At 35.0% G+C, this 20,378-nt stretch overlaps 1 protein-coding gene across 6 annotated transcripts in view; it reads right to left on the minus strand.

Annotated features, from left to right (window-relative positions):
- The window catches only part of LRBA (LPS responsive beige-like anchor protein), a 754,439-nt gene that overhangs the window by 681,246 nt on the left and 52,815 nt on the right, over positions 1-20,378 (minus strand). The gene's annotated exons all lie outside the window — the stretch shown is intronic.

The following is a 20,378-nucleotide window of genomic DNA, read 5'->3' on the forward strand; positions in this document are numbered from 1 at the left end:
TAGAAGACTAAAAGGAACAGAATTATACCATAATCTCACAATGAGATTGTCTGGGCTTGGAAGCCTTCCACTAATATATTAATAAAGATTATAAGACTTTCTACAGTCATAAAATTCCATATATGCAGATTATGGGAATTAAAATAAACTCCAGAGTCAACATGTATAATTTTCTGTCAGTCACTTAATATTCTGAACTGAAAATACTTCCTTTCAGGTTTTTGCCCTTGTTCCTGCACTTACTGTCTTCAGGATCTTTTGCCATTTGCTAGAATGCCCAGAAGCACCAGTAGTTTCAGTAATATTAACAACAAGCTTACATTCATATAAGATTTCTATTTCTGCTATTATAACTAATCTTTACAAGAACTCTGTAAGTCATACAGATGAGTCAATTATTACATCTATTTGATAGAGGAGCAAATCTGTGTTCATTCATTCATAGCTAAGACTACAAATCAGACTATCTGACTCGTAGTCTCATGCTCTCCTTACAGCTTCACTAAAAATTTAATATTTAAGTTAAGTTTTTTTTAGAGTTTCCTTAAATAGTGAGCTAAAACATTACCTGAAAAACTTATGAACTTCACTGTCTATAAGAAACTAGTCAAAATGCATGTCTTACTGATAGTGAATTAGATGTATCATCCATATATTTTTTAAATTCCCAAATGTACTAGAAAGTAGTAGGAATCCCCTGTCATTGTCCATTGTACCTTTCATAAGAATTAGAAATTTTCATGGTAAAATGGTATGACATTAAAAGCGGTATTAAGCAAAAACGTTCTATGATCAAATAAGTCTGAGAAATAATGATTGAACAGTGATAAAGAGATGTTTATACAATAGAATTACCAGAGTTTAATGTACTCCTGTTCATTATACATATTGAAAGGAAGATGTATAACCAATATACGAACTTCCCAAAACTTAATTGACAATGGAACCTTTTCTCCTTATCTTTTTTTTGAAAGAAAATTTTCACAAGAATAGCATTCTTCAACAGCTTTTTTGAGAAACACTGGATAATGTAATGTATTTATGTTCTTGAAGCTTATTGCTATGAATAAATATCACAGAATTAACTATGTTTTAGACAAACATTTAATAGGCCTTTCAAATTTTCAGATAAATGGTTTAAAGCAATCTATTTGTTTTTTCATAGCTTTCTTTTTTATGATTTATTGAAGATAATAATAAGTCAAAGAACAAAGTCGTCTTAAATTAAGATTACTTTAGGGGAAAATAAATTATGAGAAATCAAAATCAAACCGAACCTTTATCCCTTTCTGAACAATTCAGTCCAAAAAAACCAAGCAACACAGATGTCCTCCCACATTAAACTCGGGCTGGTCTGTCAGCAGAACTTGTGACCTACAAAGATAGGTCATTAGGGCTTTATGGCTCCCCTTCTGTCATTCATTCTGAGGAAAATCAGCCACCGTTAAAGAAAACACTCAAGCAGGTCTGTGAGAGGCCCACCTGGAAAGGAACTGAGGACTACCACCAACAGCCAGCACCAACTTGCCAGTTACGTAAGTAGCCTTGTAAGCAAGTTCTCCACCTCCAGAAAAGCTGTCAGATGACTGCAACCTAACCCAGCCAATATATCTTGAATGCAACCTCATGACCCCAAGCCAGAACTGCCTAGCCAACATGCTCCAAAATGCCTGACCCACAGAAACTATGAGCTGATGTTTAGTATTGTTGTAAGCTGTGAAGTTTGGGGATAATTTGTTACACAGCAATATATAACTAGCATAGTTTTTGTTGTAAGCTGTGAGGTTTGGGGATAATTTGTTACACAGCAATAGATAACTAGCATAGTTACAAATCAATCATTAGTAGCTGCAGAAAACTTTTTTAACCCTATATATTCCTGTACTATTGGAATTTTTCATCCAGATCTTCTAATAATAAAAATACAAAACAATAATATATACATAGTGAGTGATTACTGTTAGCTACACACTGTGTTAAGCACTTTAAATGGATTATCAAATTTAATTACCTCTCACAAAAAACCTATATTATCCCCAATTAATAGGTGAGGAACATGAAACATAAGTAACTTGCCCAAAATCACAAGGTACAATGTTGAACCATGGTTTCAACACCACATAATACTTGTATTTAATAGGTTGTGACAGATACTGCAGACCAGCTAACCCAACATCAATTCCTCAGAGTCTATCAGACAATTAATGAATGCAAGTGTATTTCTAATTAGAAGAGTAAAAGTGCACAATAATTATTTATTATAAAAGCAAATAATTTTACATATAAAAACATTTCAGAATTCAAATAGCTAAACCCCTTCCTACTTTGTTTTCTGATATTACAAAGATTAGAAAGATAAATGCTCAATTTTCCAGCATCCTTAGCAGCTGACTGACCATGCAAAGTTCTGGTTAAAGAGACGTGAGAAGTGCTGAAAGGTGTTCCTGGAAAGCACTGACTTGCTTGATAAAGAAGGAACAGAGGTATGGCCCAGCCTTTCGCTCTTCTACCTTCTTTGCTCCCACACAGACATGTTACCTAGAGAGGTAGCAGCCATCTTGATATCAGGAGGTGCTATGATTTGAATGTCCCCTCCAAATCTCATTTTCAAATGTAATTGCTATTGTAATGGTATTAAGAGGTGGAACATTTAAGAGGTGATTAGGTCATGAGGGTTTCACCCTCATGAATGACTTAATGCCATTACTATGGGAGTAGTTATCCCAGGAGTGGGTACCTGATAAAAGGACAAGTTCATCTGATTTCCTCTCTGTCTCACAAGCTTGCTTCTGCCTTCTGCCATGATATGAATCTTGCCAGACTCTGGTGCCATGCTCTTGAACTTTCCAGCCTCCAGAACCATGAGCCAAATAAACTTCTATTCTTTATAAATCACCCAGTATGTAGTATTCTGTTATAGCCGTAGAAAACAGACTAAGACCTGAGACTTACAAGCACAAAGACAGACAAAAAGCCAACACATTAAGAACACAGAAAGGCAGAAAGTACCTAGCTGTTGAAGCGTTATTAAGCAGCACCACTAATGCCAGCAACTGCCCACCCCCAAACTCCTTGTTACGTGAAAAAAAAAAATCTATTAAATTATTTTACATGTGTTTTCTATTACTTCCAGCAGAATACAACCCTAACTAATATACAGATGTCCAATAAATAGCACATAAATGAATGAGTGGGTTATCAGAATGGTTATCTCGGACAACTCTTTGTTTTAAATATGACTCACAATTGTGCATTTAACTGAGGTAACTACAATTCATTTTGTGCCTTAGAAAAATTCTTTTTATTACAAAGTGATAACCAAACCCAATTAAACTGAATACACACAACAGAAGTAAAAAAGATGAATAGGAATTCTTGCTCCATGAAATATAAGTATCTCTGGATGAACAATTGTGGCTGCTTTACTGCATTTGTCTAAATAATAAAATATTTCAAGAAGGTTAATTTTAATGAGATAAATGATATAATAACAAGTTTTCATACACAAAGATATCAGTGGATATTCTGGAATCAAAGGAGTAAAGACTTCAGGTATTAAATTTATTCAAATTAGACAATGCAATCTGATAAGAGGCTGATTTTAAAGTCTAATAACAAACAAAACTGATGAGAATTTATTATACTATATAATAAGCAAAAGAATAATATGAGGCACAATATACTAAATCTCTACTAAACAAAACGTTTGAAGGCTAAACTAGCTCCACTTATTATTTGAAAGCTAATCACAAAATATTTCCTATTTGTATTTCCTATTCCAAATACTTTGGGCTAAAATGTTTAAATACACAGTAACAGACGCCCAGCTAGGAACATAAAGATTTAAGGTCACTTAGCTGAGTGAATTTTGGTTTCAAATATGTAAGAAATGAAAATGACTACTGGAGTGGATTGAATTCTATCCTCCCAAAACTACTGAAGCTTGAATTGTCCCCCAAGCTTTATGTATTAGAAACTTAGCCCCCACTGTGACTGTTAAGAGGGTGGAAAATCCTATTACGGTAATTGTAAGGCAGAGCCTTGAAGAGGTGATTGGATTGTAGGACCATGAAGTAGTGAATGCATTAAAAACGGTGTTCAGGGGCATAGTTAGTTCTGAGGGCTTTAAAAGAAGAGGACAGTCTGTCTTTCTCTATATCTGCTCTCTCTGCTTCCACCATCTTGCAAAGTGAGACCCCTGGGTCACTCTCTCCACCACCAGATGGACTTTGGACTTCCTAGCCTCAGAAAATGTAATCAATAAATTTCATTTTTCTTTGTAAATCACCCAGTTTGGTGTATTCTGTTATAGCAACACAAAACGGACTAATACAACCACTATTGAGAATATTTAGACAAAACTGAAAAGAAAATATATATGAAAAAGAAAAGCAAATGGTACTACAAGAAAGCAGTTTTGGCATGGGAAGAGAAAAATGAAACTGAGAAAAAAGTACAGCCAGCTTTAAAATCATACTCTATGCCTGTGTATACGAAGATGGCAGAGAAAAAAAAAATCCCCAGTAAGACTGGCTAACAGTATATACTTTGGCATGAAGTTATACTCTATATATAATCCTAGATGATACTGGAAAGCTCTTTTTTTCATCTCAAACATCCACATCATTCAGAGGGGTGAGAGGCACTTAGAACTCAAGAAATAAAAGGCAGGACCCAATAATTCAAGTACTTATATAAACATCTTCTACAAAATTATACACAGAAAATAAGATATAAAGATATATTTTGCAGCACTGCTTACAAAAATAAAACACTGGAAATATCTTAAATATCCAGCAACAGAAAAACATTTTAAACTATGTGACAACCATATAATGGAACAGCATGTAGGCTTTTAAAAAAGTATAAATCTAGATGTGCTACCATGTCAAGATGCTGGACACACTAAGTTTTTTTTTACAGAGTTGCAGGATAGTATGTAGAGTATGACTACATTTTTTTAACAGATACAATTTATTGAAATTAGAGATATGTGAAATTCAGGTTCAGCCTACATAATAGGCCAAAACATGTTGCTTGGTTTCAGCTAGGTGCCTGCTTATGCATCTCTTCTGACATTCCTAAAGTATAGGTTATAAATAATTGTATTATCAAGTATATTAACATCACATATAATCAGCATAACATCAGTAATACGGATAAGGCAAGTGATTTGGATTTAATATCTGAATATTCCCTTTCAAATACAGACTATTTTTACTATTTTTATAGTAAAAATCTCCTTATGTGCTTTATATGTTAAAAGTCCATTAAACAGTTAAGGCATTACTGCATATTTCTTATTTTAAGAGTAAAATGCTACCATAATGAGTTATTATGAAAGCTATTGATTTTATATAAAAAATGACTAGAACTCGAATAGCTAAAAAATAGGGAAATAGACTCATTTTTTTTTTTTGACTGGTAAGGGGATTACAACCCTCGGCATGGTGTGGTCCGCACCACACTCAGCCAGTGAGCGCACCGGCCATCCCTATATAGGATCCGAACCCGTAGCCTTGGCGCTATCAGCGCTGCACTCTCCCAAGTGAGCCACGGGGCCAGCCCAAGACTAATTAATTTTTAAAAGTATTAGCTAGACAGATAGTTGGAGGGTAATCTTTTTTCGAAGCAAAAAAACAAAAATAGCAATGTGTTTATAAATAGGGTAAACACCTGTGATGACTTAAGTCAAATAACTGTTGGTTATTGTCCTGTGTCCCACACACTGCCACAGCAAATCTGAAGGGGTGGGATAAACTGCAATGGGTGGGAGAGAGGATCATGAGGAACTGTCTCCTAATAATTTTGAGCTTTCTCAATTCGGCTGTGCATAGTACTAAATTTCACTGTTATTTCACTTTTGTGCTTCTTATGACAACATTGACTAAAAAGAATACTGTCCTTAATTCATCTCGAAATAGCCCAACACTGAATATTACACAACAGAATTTTTTACATTCCACATGTCTTACTGTGGTAGAGTTTCACTGTATATAAATAATAGTGAATAGTAAGAGATTAGATTACATCATAATTTAATTGATGTACAAGCCTATGATTTAACATCATTTCTAAACATGGAACAAAATGTGGTAAGTCTGTAACTTAGTCAGTCACTAATGGAGAAGGAAGAAAGTCAATATACTGGTGGCAACATTACCATCAATACCTTATTTATGGAGTTAGCCAAAATAATATTGTACTCCTGAATCAATTTCATCAGAAAGTAAGGCAATTTAGGTTTACAAATGTGCCATTCAGTGAACACAGAACAATTTACCACTTCACAATTTCAGAAAGTATTCTCTGGATTAGAATATCAAACATATAAAAATTGGCTACTAAAATGTGTAAAGGATTCTTAAAGCAAATGTACTTCACAGGGCCTGGTTTTCCACAGCCTTGCAGTTTCAAATATTGACCTTGCAAAGGACAGGAAATTTTCCTCAGGCTATAAAGTCTCTGGTGTAAGATGAAGATTTGTAACACAACAAGGTTGCTGGCTCAAAGACAGACTAGTTACTGATTAATGTGTAAAGATACTGGAAAATTGCTAGAGAGAGAAGGAATGTTTGCTAAGATCAAGCTTTTGTTAATGGATCACTTAATTGCCTTACTGGAATGTCATCTTGCTTGTTTCGCTAAAAGTTGCCAGCCTAGATTGTTAAACTATAACCCTACCTATGTTCTCTTCCTGTAACTTCCTGGTCTGGAAAATAAATGCAGGAAGAGAACCCCAATTCAGGGTTAATTTCCCAAGGAAGGGATGCCTCTCACTGGAGGGTTCCGGGGAAGTTAACCACTTTGGGGCTTCTCACTGCTCAGAAGAGATGGGCTTTGAGTAATCCTTTGCGGCTCCGTCACCCGGGGGTAGTGGGGTGACAAATCCATGGGGGAAAAGCAACAAAAATGTTTAATAATAAAATACCAGTAAGAAATAAGTTTTTAATAAAACTTTACATTTATCCTATATCTCAGAAATTCCTTCTATAATGATGATATTTGGTTTCAACTTCATATGGATTTTAGCGCTCAGCCAAAAGGTCTATTTTGCACACCTCTAACATATACATATCATATTAATACATTATGTACAATAGTAGTTCTACAGAAAAAGCCCAAAGAATATGCACCAAACTGTTAGTGATGGTTATCTTAGAGAAAGGGGTTACAAAAGGATTTCACTTTCAAAATCATACATTCATAACACTTTTTCAAAATAAGTATATATTTTCTTTCAACCCAAAGGAAAAAAATAAGATATTTTAATCCTCACAAGATGCTCTGAACATTTAGGTGAAAAACCAGACAAGAAAAATAGTGCTCCTTAGTTTGTACATTACCCACAATAAGTCAAACTGCATGCATTCCTATTAAAGCTAAGGGAAAGAAAACTCCTAAGTAAAAGGGGATGTAAAATGAAGATTAAACATATAGGCATCAGATACCTACATCACTGATAATGCAGTAAACACCTTTCCACAGCAAAGGCAAAACTATACAGTGTGTTAAGTATGTCTATGCCACTTTTTCTACATTTCTCTCAATTCTGGCATCCCCTCTCTTCTATTCCTAGATGGACAGTAATCCTACCTTCTCCTCTGGATGCGCAAATGTTTTCCTCAACAACCATAACCCTATCCAGATTTATACTCTATTGAAGTGCCCAACACTGAAATATTTCCTCTTTGTATCCATGTCTACCATACAAACTCATGCTCTTTCCCATGAGGCTCCTTGGAGGAAAGAATTATCATTATCGTTATGTCTCTCCCTCAATAATTGATAGAACAACAAAACAGAAAATCAGCAAGTACAGAACTCAACACCACCATCAACCAAGCGGAACTAACTTATTAGTCAGAAAAGACTCCACACAACAATAGAAATCATAGTTTTAAAGTGCCCACAGAATATATGCCAAGACAGACTGTATTCTGGAACATAATACAAACTCGACAAATTTAAAGGAATTGAAATTATACAGAGTGGGTTCTCTGACCACAATGGAATCAAACTAGAAATCAATAAGAGATAAAGATAAGAGAAAAATTTCCAAACACTTGGAAGCTATTACACTTCTAAATAATTGATTGGTCAAAGAGAAAAGTCTCCAGGGAAATAAAAAAAAAAAACAACCCACAAACTGGATCAAAATGAAAATATAACATAACAAAGTTTGTGGGCCATAGCTAAACTAGTATTGAGAGAGAAATCTGTAACACCAAAATGCACATATTAGAAAAGAAGAGCAGTCTTAAATCTAAGTTCCATTTTAAGAACTTAGTAAAAAAGCAATAAAAAAGCCTGAAGCAAGTAGAAGAAAAGAAAGAATAAAGATAAGAATAGATAGAAACCAATGAAATTGAAAACAGGGAAGCAATAGAGAAAAGCAATGAAATAAAGAGCTAGTTCTTCAAAAAGATCGATAAAATTGACAAAACTTTAGGAAGACTGACAAAAGAAGAAAGAGAAAAGACACAAATTACCAGTGTCAGGAATAAAACAGGGAACATCACTATAGACCTTGCAGGCAGCAAAAGAAGGGAATACCACATACAGCTCTAAGTTGACAACTTAGATGAAATGGGCCAGTTCCTCAAAAAACTCAAGGCATTGCAACTTGCCTAACATAAAATAGACAATTTGAATAACCCTATAAGTATTAAGGAAATTAAATGCATAATTTTAAAATTTAAAAAAGAAATCCAAGGTTCACATGGTTCACTGAAGAATTCTACTAAATGATTAAAAAAGAACACCAATTTTATACTTCTCAATTCATTTTATGAAGCTACTATTACACTGATAACAAAGCCAAAGACAGAACAACAACAAAAAAAACCCTCATGAATAGAGGGTTATTGGTTATAGTTAGAGTCACAAAAATTCTTAACAAAATATTAGCAAGTAGAATTCAGCAATATATAGGAAGAACTTATGCCATGACCAAGTAGATTCTACTCCAGGATGCAACTCTGTTTCCATATTTGAAAATCGATAGATGCAATCCATCATATTAATAGACTAAAGCAGGAAAATCACATGACCATATCAATTAATGCAGAAAGAGCTTCTGCCAAAAATCAACACCCATTCATGATAAAAACTCTCAGAAAAATAGGAACAAAGGGAAACTTCCTCAACTTGATAAACTGCATGTACATAAAACCCACAACTAACATTATACTTAATGATAGAAGACTGAAGGCTTTCCCCCCTAAGTTCAGGAACAAAGGCAAGATGTGCACTCTTATTCAACATAGTGCTGTAAGTTCCAGCCAGGCAAATTAGCCAAGAAGAAGAATAAAAGGCATGCAGATCAGAAATGAAGAAATTAAACTGTCCCTATTTGCAGATAACATGATTATCTACATAGAAAACCCAAAGACACCTCCAAAAACACCCTCCTAGCACTAACAATTGAGTTCAGTGAGGCCACAGGTTATAAAATAAACATGTAGAAATCAATTATATTTCTGTATTACAGCAATGAACACATGGACAATGAAATTAAAAATACAACACCATTTACAATTGCTCAAAAATACAAAATACTTAGATGTAAATCTAACAAAACATGTACAAGAGTTAGATGTTGAAAACAATATGATGATAAAAGAAACCAAAGAAGATCTAAATAAGTGGAGAAACACACTGTGTTCATAGTATAGATGTCAATTCTTCCCAAATTAATTTATAGATCTAACACAGTTCCTGTCAAAATCTCAGCAAGATTTTTCCAGATATAGAAAAGATTATGCAAGATTTATATGACAAAACAAAGGAACTAGAATAGCAAAATCAATCTTAAAAAAGAAAGATAAAGTGGAAGGAATCAGTCTATCCAATTTTAAGATTTATGTAGCTACAGTGCTCAACACAATGGGGAACTGGCAGACAGACAGACACATAAATCAATGAAACAGAAGAACCCAGAAATAGACTCAAAACAAATATGCCCAACTGAGTTTTGACAAAAGCAAAAAAAAGCAAGTCAATAAGAAGGATAGTCTTTTCAAGAAATGGTGCTAGAAGAATAAGACATCCACAGGCAAACAAATGAAACTTTATGTAAGTATCACACCTTATACAAAAACTAACTTAACAACTAATGGACTACTAATTTAAATGTAAAATATAAAACTTTTAGAAAAACATACAGGAGAAAATCTTCAGGATTTAGGGCTAGGCAAAGAGTTCTTAAACATGACACCAAAAGTAAGATCCATTGGAAAAAAAACTGATAAATTGGGTTTTATCAAAATTAAAACTTTTGCTCACCAAAAGACTCTGTAAGGAGGATGAAAAGACAGCTACAGAATAGGAAAAACTATTTGTAAACCACATATCTGACAAAGAAATAATATCTAAAATACATAAAGAACACTCAAAATTCAACAGTAAAAAAACAGACAATCCAAGTAGAACATGCGCAAAAGATAAGAACAGACATTTCACCAAAGAGAACATACAGATGACAAATAAGCACAGGAAAAAAATGTTCAGCATCATTAGCCATTAGGGAAATGCAAATTTAAACCACCAAGAGATATCACTATGCAGCAATCAAAATGACTAAAATAAAAAATAGTGACAACCCCAAATGCTGGTGAGGATGTGGAGAAAATGGATCACTAATATCTTGCCGGTGGGAATGTAAAAGAACACAGCCACTGCAGAAAAGTTTGGCAGTTTCTTTAAAAAATTAAATATGTAACTAATATGTGATCTAGCAAATGCACTCCTGGAATTTTCCCAGAGAAATAAAAATTTATGTTCACACAAAACATACTACATAAATTTTTATAAGCAGTTTTATTATTAATAGCCAAAGAGTGGAAACAATCCATGTCTTTCAACAGCTAATGGTTAAACAAACTGTGGCATATCCATACCACAGAATACTATTCAACAATGTAAAGGAAGAAACTATTGATAGACACAACAATCTAGATGAATCTCCAGAGAATTGTACTAACTGGGGGGAAAAAAGGGGGGGTTATATACCATTTGATTCCATTTATATAAATTCTTGAACTGACACAATGATAAAAATGGAGAACAGATGGGTGGTCGTTGGAGGCTAAGATGGTGCAGCAGGAGGAAAGTGTGAGTGGTTATAAAAGGGCAACAGGAGAGATCAGTATGTCATGGAAATTTGCTTTATTTTGATTACATCAATGTCAATATTGTACTAGTTTTGCAAGATTTCCCCTTTGGAGGAAATTGGATAAAGGATATATGGAATTTCTCTGTATTATTTCTTCAATTGCATGTAAATGTATAATTATCGAAATAAAAGGTTTAACTTAAAAAAATAAGTAACTCTATGTAGAAATGTCATAGGATTAATTGTTCCACTGATTATTTCCCTTGAAAAGGAAACTGTATTAACCTAGAAGAATCTCTAATTGGTAGAAAATGAGAACAAAATTAAAGGGCAAGGGAACTCTCCTGAGCATAAATTTTGAAGCCACCTACAGACATAGAGTCCTAGTTCCTTTAATTGCTCCCTCGTTCCCCACCCTCCCCCCCAAAAAAGAACATTGTTTTTTTTTAATTACTTGCCCTACAGCTAAAAAGGTTTGCAATATAAAAAAAAAAAAAGATTAAGCATCTATTGATATAACAGAGTTTAACTATATATCCTATTGAATCAGATGCTAACACTTGCATTATAGAATAAATATGCAAATTTGAACATTCAAACAGGAAATGAAATTTTCTAAATCCATTACATAACTTCAGATTCATGTGTGCACTGAAGGCTTAATAAATCATTTAAACCTTCATACACAGAACCTTTTTAAATTTGCATTTATCTACAGTAAATACTGCCATGTTCTTTAATGGCTTGCTAGTTCAATCTAGCAAACTAGTGATTTATAGCAGTGACATATTTTTAAAATCAGAAATATGTCACTATGTGACAGCCAGTCAGAAATCCACTGAACTTACATTACTTGGACTTAAACATCATAGAATATGAAAGAGATAACAAAATGTCATGTATTAAAATCAATTACTTCAGTATTTGAGTTTTTGATCATGTTTATAAATGTTTAAAACTACAGCATCCCATACAATTTAACATCCATTATTACTTTAGAACCCCTAACTCTATTATGTATCATTCCCTTGTTGGGGTACAGAAAACTATTCCCCAAATAGGGTGCTCTGGCATTAATGTATGCTTTGAAAATTAAAAGGCCTCAGAAATAAGCCCCAGAATCAAGGTCCCTCTAACCTTGTCTTGTCCCCCTCCCCCAACCACAGGGAGGGACTTTCTCTAGAATTTTCTTATCTAAGAAAGCTTTCTGAAAGAAATGCAATTGCCTTAAGATCCCCCCCCCCCCCCAGGAATCTCATCAGATAACCAGGAAAGAATAACCCCCAGAGGGTCTGGGAGGTCAACATAACTGGACAGCCCTTTTCAGAAGATAATATCTGTCTCTGGAGCTCATTCCCTAATAATCATTTACAGTCCCTCAAAAGAATTGTCTACCTTCCCCACCTTTACTCTCCCCTGTGAAAATTGGTATATATGCTTCTGTAATCCACTGGGTTACTGGGAAATTACTCTCTAGAGATTTCCCTGTGTGTTGCCCCTCTCAGGCAAATAACAAAATAAATGCCTTTTCTTCATATTAATTTGAATTTGTCCATGATTTTTAGTGAACCTCCAGGGGTAAAAAGGAAGCTTTCTCTTAGCCCCAACACCCTCAGTGCTTCCTAACTATTTTAAAATACATTGTCAAATTTGATAGTTCACAATTTGAAGATTCTACAAGTCCTATTTTGAAGAACCACAAAATACAGAATACCTAAAAGAAATATCTATATTATGTTTTCTCCACAAAAGCTGGACTTTTACAATAATTTCATACCAATATTCTTACGTAAGGAGATTTATCAGATGTAAAAATAGAGACTACATTATAAATAGGAAAATAAACTGGTAATAACTTAAATGTCTACTGTAAAAGACATCCATTGTTTTTGTCTGTATTGTACTCACTTTTACTTTCATCCCATTCCATTCACTGTATTCTTCTGGCAATAAGGTCACAGTACCTCACATCCAGGCCATTGAGAGATCACTTAAACCAGGCCTGGCACATATAGCTCCACATTCTCTTGATCACAGGATTAATCCAAGGATGAGAACATGAACTAAGTAAAGTCAATCAAAATCATTACCAAAAATAATTTTTTTAATTTGGGGGCAGAAAAGAAGGGTTCTTGGCCTTTGGATCAAAAGCTGGAAAGATATGTAAATTGAAAGCTTCCAGCAGACATCTTCCCTGCCATGTACAGAGAAAGCCTATCCACACCAAGAATGGAGGAAGAATAATCTGGTGGCATCAAAAGCCTGGTTCCAGAACACCACAGGGTTGAGTTGTTGTTGTTGTTTGTTGTTGTTGTTGTTGTTGTTGTTGTTGTTGTTGTTGTTGTCGTTGTCATCACTGTTGTTTTGCAGCTTGCCAGTACAGGGATTGAACCATGGACACCAGTGTTATCATGCTCTAACCAACTGAGCTAAGTGACCCCTGGTTTTGAGACACCACAGGGCTAGGCCTGTGAAGCATACTGACTCCATTTTCCCTGCAGAAGTCATTTCGTTACTTTTCCACTCCTCAGTCATGAGACACTCAGGGCCCATGATTACCCCATGATCCTGATAAAAGTAACTGAAAGAGACCTGTTGGGCATAACCACCCTGATAAACTGACATAAGAGGGGAACAGATAATCACTGAATTGCAAAACCCATTCCCTAAGGCTTGTTAAAATATAACTGCTAGCTTTGTTTAAAACTTATTATCTACTCATTCTTTCTTTTCCCTTAATTGAAAACTTAAGTTACAGATTAACCTTAAGGCCTCTTTAGGAGTTCAGTATGTGCACAAAGCTTCAAGGTGACCGCTATAATGATCCTCCTCAGGTGGCAATAATGAGCAACACCACCATCTTGGACCTACTGAGCAGGTGCAAGGACCAAAGTCCTAACTGAGCATGCGCTCATGGCACAACCAGTAAGAACAGAATGGACTACCTCCAGATGTGCAGAATGATGACCCTGGCCTGCTCTCCTTATCCCCTTGCTCTATAAAGGACCCTGAACAGTTCCCCTCAGGGAGCTAGCTTCCCTGTAGCCACCTCCTCTATGCATAAGTCCATCTTCTTTTTATTAAGCATTGCTTGCTTTACTACTGGATGCATTGTTCATTTCTATGACTCTGGGACCTGACAGAGTTTGGGTGTGTTGTCCTCACCAAAACTCATGTGGAAATCTGATCCCCAATGTGGCAGTGCTGGAACCTGTTTGAGTCATGGGGACCAATCCCTACTGAATGGATTAATGCTCTCTCTGCAGAGTGGGAGTCCTGAGTGAGTTCTCCCTCTATTAGTTCCCACGAGAGCTGGTTGTTTTAAAGACCCTAGCACCTCCTCTCTCTCTCTCTCTCGCTTCCTCTCACCATGTGATCAGCTTGTACCTGCCAGCTGCCTGCCACTTTCCACCATGAGTAGAAGCAGCCTGAGGCCTGTGCCAGATGCAGCTGTCCCAGAATCATAAGCTAAATAAACCTCTGTTCTTTATAAACTTCCAGTCTCAGGTATTTCTGTTATAGCAACACAAACTAATACAGGACCCAAGAGCCTAATTCAGTAACAGTTCTTGCAGCTTTATTTTATAATCTACCCTGGTCTTACAGACCAATCACTCCCCCTTATACTTAAGTTTCTTTGATATTTTTCTATCTCTTGAAACCAAAAAATCCTAGATTTCAAAAAGAGGGAACTAGCTTAATTATGACAGATCTATACAGTTGCACATAAATTTAAATGCCATTTTCTATAAATGAAGTACTTTTTTAAATGAAGTACTTCATTTTCATTCATAGTTCTCCACTAACAGTCTGTGTTGACCCAATGCCTCCATTTTATAAAAAAATACTCTGTAACACCCCTATACTAACATGAAATAAAATTCATATTCTAAATTTTATCAGTTCATTTTTAAAAATCAAAAATCAGAATGTCTTATAATCAATGGCATCTTAAATTACAATTGCAGGGTTTTTTCTTAATGCCGCATAAAATAATAGCAAATCTTACAACTTAGCATCTTAGATTTGATGAAATGCAATATATAATAGGACCTACCTATGAACAACAACAAAATTTACACAGTGCTCTAACCATAATAAAAGAAAACAAACATAATTTAAATATTTTTTAAATGACGATGTAATGAAGTAGTTATATCCCTGAACCTATATACAGAATCTACATGAATGTACGCAACAATAGCAAGGCACAGTGATGCAGAAATTTATCAGATACTCATATACTATTATTTTCCAACTAGACATGATTTTTAATTCTCAGTAAAGTTACAAATAAAACAAAGTATGATTTTCCCTTATTTTATTTTATTTTATTTTATTTTTTTTTTTTTTTTTTTTTGTCGTTTTTTTTTTTTTCGTGACCGGCACTCAGCCAGTGAGTACACCGGTCAGTCCTATATAGGATCCGAACCCGCGGCGGGAGCGTCGCCCCGCTGCCAGCGCAGCACTCTACCAAGTGCGCCACGGGTTCGGCCCTGATTTTCCCTTATTTTAAAGCCTACTTATATTCCTGGAAAATTCAGCATATGTTAAAAATATTCAAAAACAGTTTGTGATGATATGTAAAATGAAGTTAATGTTTAGGTTCAGGAGAACACAGGATATAATAAATATCTTGCTCTTTACAAAGGTACCTTCCATTTCAGGGTGCTTAGCATCCCTAGCCTGGAATACTAACTGTCCACTAACCAACCCCAAATCATTGTTAACAGCCAAAAACACTCCCTAAATTTCCTAAACACCACCAGGGAGCAGTACTGGCCTCACTGAAAACCACGGATCTATATGACTGGACAAGGAAAGAGGTCCATGATTAAATGGAAAAAAGACTATATTATACATGTATCTATTATATATGTGTAGGTATGTTTATATAGAGATAGGCAGAGACAGAGACAAGCACAGATATAAATTTGTAGAATGTATATGTGTGTGTGCTTCTAGAAGGGTACATAATAAATTGCTAACAATGGCTTCCTCAATGAAGTAGGCTGGGGAGAGAGAAATTAAAGAATCACTCTTTAATTTTTACTTCATAGTTGTTTTTTCAATGAGTGTGTACTGCTTCAAAAGACAAAACATCTTAAAAATACAAACCAGTCAAAGGGCATGTCCAACATCATTCATGAGTTACTTCTCCTAAGTCAATCTTATTAGATCTCTTGCTCAAGTTTTCACTTTGTCCACGTGTATGTCTGGATGTGTGTGTGTCTGTGTCTGTGTGTCTCTCTCCCAGGGCCTGTCTCTATGCCTCTGTCTCTCATCCAGAGCACAGTCCGTACTCACTGCATGGATGCCCACCTCCTCCCAATCTCACTGTATTCATCTTTATTTTGTGTCTCTGTATATGCGTCTGTTTGCCACTTGCTCATTTACATCTCTTCCTGTTTCCCTGCCCTCTCATCTCCATTCTCTATTTCTTTCCCCCATCCTCCCTTCCTCTACTACCTCCCCAACTCTGCTTTTTATATAAACAGAGTTCACACTGCTTGAGTGTTAATATGTGCATAGCCCTGGTAAACTTCTTTCCAACTAGATAACGAATGATCATGGTAATCAAGTGTGTCTAGAAAGTTGTGTTAAGTTACAAAATAATACGCTAACTAAACTTAAATTGTGTTAATATACCCTACTTTTAATAAAAGGTAGAAAAACCAGGCTGAAGATCAACAAGAAAACAGAAGAGTTAAACAACACTATAAACCAACTTATAAATATCTATACAACACTCATCTCAACAACACAAAACATTCTCCAGAACAGACCATATTACTTGTTCAAAAAACAAATGTCAATAAATTTAAAAGAATAGAAATAATACAAAGAATATCTTCTGACCACAAGGGAATGAAATTGGAAATCAGTAAGAAAGAAATTTTGAAAACCCAACAAAAATTGGAAATTAAACAACATACTCCTAAATAACCAATGGATCAAAGAAGATCAAAGGGGAAATTAGAAAATACTTTGAGATGAATGGAAACAAAGACATAACATAACAAAGCTTATGGGATGCAGCTAAAGTGGTGCTCAGAGGGAAATTTACAGCTATAAATGCCTACATTAAGATAGAGGAAAGATCTCAAATCAATAAAGAAACCTCTACTTTAAAACACTGGGAAAAACAAGAGCAAACTAAACCTATACCAAGCAGAAGAAAGAGAATAATAAAGATTAGAGAAAAGATGAATAAAATGAATAAGAATAAAATGGAATTAAGGATATGGAATTAGGAAAATAGAGAAAAAATGATAGAGAACATCAATGAAATCTGGTTTCTTTAGTCCTTTGAAAATATCAACAATATTGCCATAATTCACATAGCTTTAGTTAGACTGACCAACAAAGAAAGAGAAGACACAAATTGCTAAAATTGGAAATGAAAGAGTGTATTACTACCAACCTTACAGGAATAAAAATGACTATAAAGAACACTATAAACAAATGTATGCCAATAAATTAGAACAACTCAGATAAAAGGAACAAATTCCTAGAAAGAGGCAAACTACTAAAACTGACTCAGGAAGAAATAGAAAATATAAACAGACCTACAAGTAAAGACATTAATTATTAATCAAAAATCAACTCACAAAGAAAAGCCCAGGCCCAGATGGCTTCATCAGTGAATTCTGCCAAACATTTAAAGACGAATTAACATAATTTTTCACAAACTTTCTCAAAAAACTGAAGAGGAGGGACACACAATTCTTCACAAGCTCTTCCAAAAAATTGGAGAACACATCCCAACTCATTCTGAGGCCAGAATCACCCCTTATACCAAAACCAAAGACAACACAAAAAAGAAAACAACAGACCAATGTCTCTTATGAATATAAACACAAAAATCCTCAACAAAATACTAGCAAACTAAATCCATCAACATATAAAAATAATTATACACCATAAACAAGTGAGATTTATTCCTGGAATGCAAGTTTGGTTTAACATCCAAAAATTAATAATTGTGACACATCATAGCAACAACATAAAAAGAAAAACTGCATGATAATCTCAATAGAAACAAAAAAAGCATTTGACAAAATCTGATACCCTTTTGTGAATGAAATACGTTAACAAATTAGGAATTGAAGGGAACTTCCTCAACCTGATAAAAGGCATCTACAAAAATTCCATAGCTAACATCCTACTTAATGGAAGTATCATTATGAACTTATGAGGCACTTTATCTTTTAAAACACACACACCCACACACACACTCATACATAAATATATGTAAGTGCGTGTGTGTAGCTCCATCCACTGAAAAGCATATGAACTATGACCAACACAGTCTCAATGACTATGCCTAATGCCCAGACTATGGTTTTAAAATACCATTTCTCGGGCCGAGCCCGTGGCGCACTTGGTAGAGTGCTGCGCTGGGAGCGCGGCGACGCTCCCGCCGCGGGTTCGGATCCTATATAGGACTGACCGGTGCACTCACTGGCTGAGTGCTGGTCACGAAAAAACGACAAAACGACAAAAAAAAAAAAAAAAAAAATACCATTTCTCACTAAAAATTAGAGTTTCTTGAAGAAATATCTGATTCAAGGTCTGGAACCCGAAATGAAAAGATGAGCCTGAAATATCTTGACATAAAAAGTAACAGGAAAATGATCAAAGTCTAACAGGGTTGTGCTAAAAGGACCAAGGCGCCAACCTGAGGAAGCCTCTACTGGCCAAAGATAAGACAATTTGAGGTTCAATAAAGATAATAACTGCAATCAAATATATTTAAATCCACAAGTACATAATATTTCAAAATGACAAATACTCATTGGTCTCCTTTGGAGGATGACAAAGTGAGAAATATCTGTTGTTTTGAAAACTAGTAAATAAAAAGAAAGAATCAAGTATTTAATTCTGTCTTTTCTAATATATATATGTGTATATATATATATATATATATATATATATTTTTTTTTTTTTTTTTTTTTTTTTTTTGGTGACCGGTAAGGGGATTGTAGCCCTTGGCTTGGTGTCGGCCGCACCGCGCTCAGTCAGTGAATGCACTGGCCATCCCTATATAGGATCCGAACCCACGGGGCCTCGGCGCTCCCAGTGCCGCACTCAGCCGAGTGAGCCGCAGGGTCGGCCCTGTCTTTTCTAATATTAATTGTACCACTGGGTACCCAAATACAGGACAGGAAACATCTCTTCATAGAAACATTCCAATTAATACATGAAAAAAATTAGAATATCACCGTTTATCAGACCCCAGTGAATTAATGAACCTAAACACTGAGCATCAACAGCTGACAACTTTACAAAAACAGGGACAGTCATAATTGCCTCCTAATGAAGGACCACAGCACCACCTACAGTCTAGCCAAAGGTATGGAAGCTGAGTCTGATCTAGCCTCTGGATTTCAGCTATCGGTCTGCTGGAAATATAGAGGAACATGTTAAACTACTATTGAACATGCAATCAACAAAGTACAGATTGCAAAAAACTCTAAATGTCAAAAGATCCGGGTTCCTCAACAGATAAAATGATCTGAGACTTGAAAAACATACTTTTTAAAAAATAAGCAAAACAAAATTACAGACCAGGGATGTATTCTTGGATGATAGAACTATAAAGAAATACAAGAAAGTGGTTATTATAAAAGTCAAGATAGAGGCTATGTTTTCAATGAGAGAGAAGCAGTTATAATTAGAGGGATTGTAAGATCGCTGGCAAAATTCTGTTTGGTCTGGGTGGTGGTTTCACGGTTATTTGCCCTTTAGTTATATATTTGTTTAGTTTAGTTTTCATTAGTTCTCTTTTATTTTACAATAAAAATTTTAATGTATAGGTTCTTTCGAGTAGTTAAGTTCTGATTTTAAAATATCTATATGTCAGCATTGCAATTGCATCATAAAATTGGTAGTTTCAGCTCTTGTAAACTAGCAACTTGCAGCCTGTATTGAATACATACAATGCTTATTTCTTTCAGCAACTCCCAAGAAACTTTTGATGCATTCCCATCCTCCATATTTAAGTCATCTCATTATAGCAACACTCACAGAATGCATTCTTTAATCACTACACAGTTTACCGGAAATTAAACAAAAGGGATGGCTTTAAAAAGAATATATTTTCAGGCCTACTCTTCACCAAAGATTACTAACAGGGCTATCATATTAGGGGCATAAGAACTAAACAGAAATACTGCAAAGCATCTATGACATCCCCAAAATACTAAGAGCTGAAACAGAACAGCTTACATGTCAAGAAACTTTATAACAAAAGATTATC

This window comes from Cynocephalus volans, chromosome 9, assembly GCF_027409185.1.
Source record: "Cynocephalus volans isolate mCynVol1 chromosome 9, mCynVol1.pri, whole genome shotgun sequence".
Classification (NCBI taxonomy): Eukaryota; Metazoa; Chordata; class Mammalia; order Dermoptera; family Cynocephalidae; genus Cynocephalus; species Cynocephalus volans.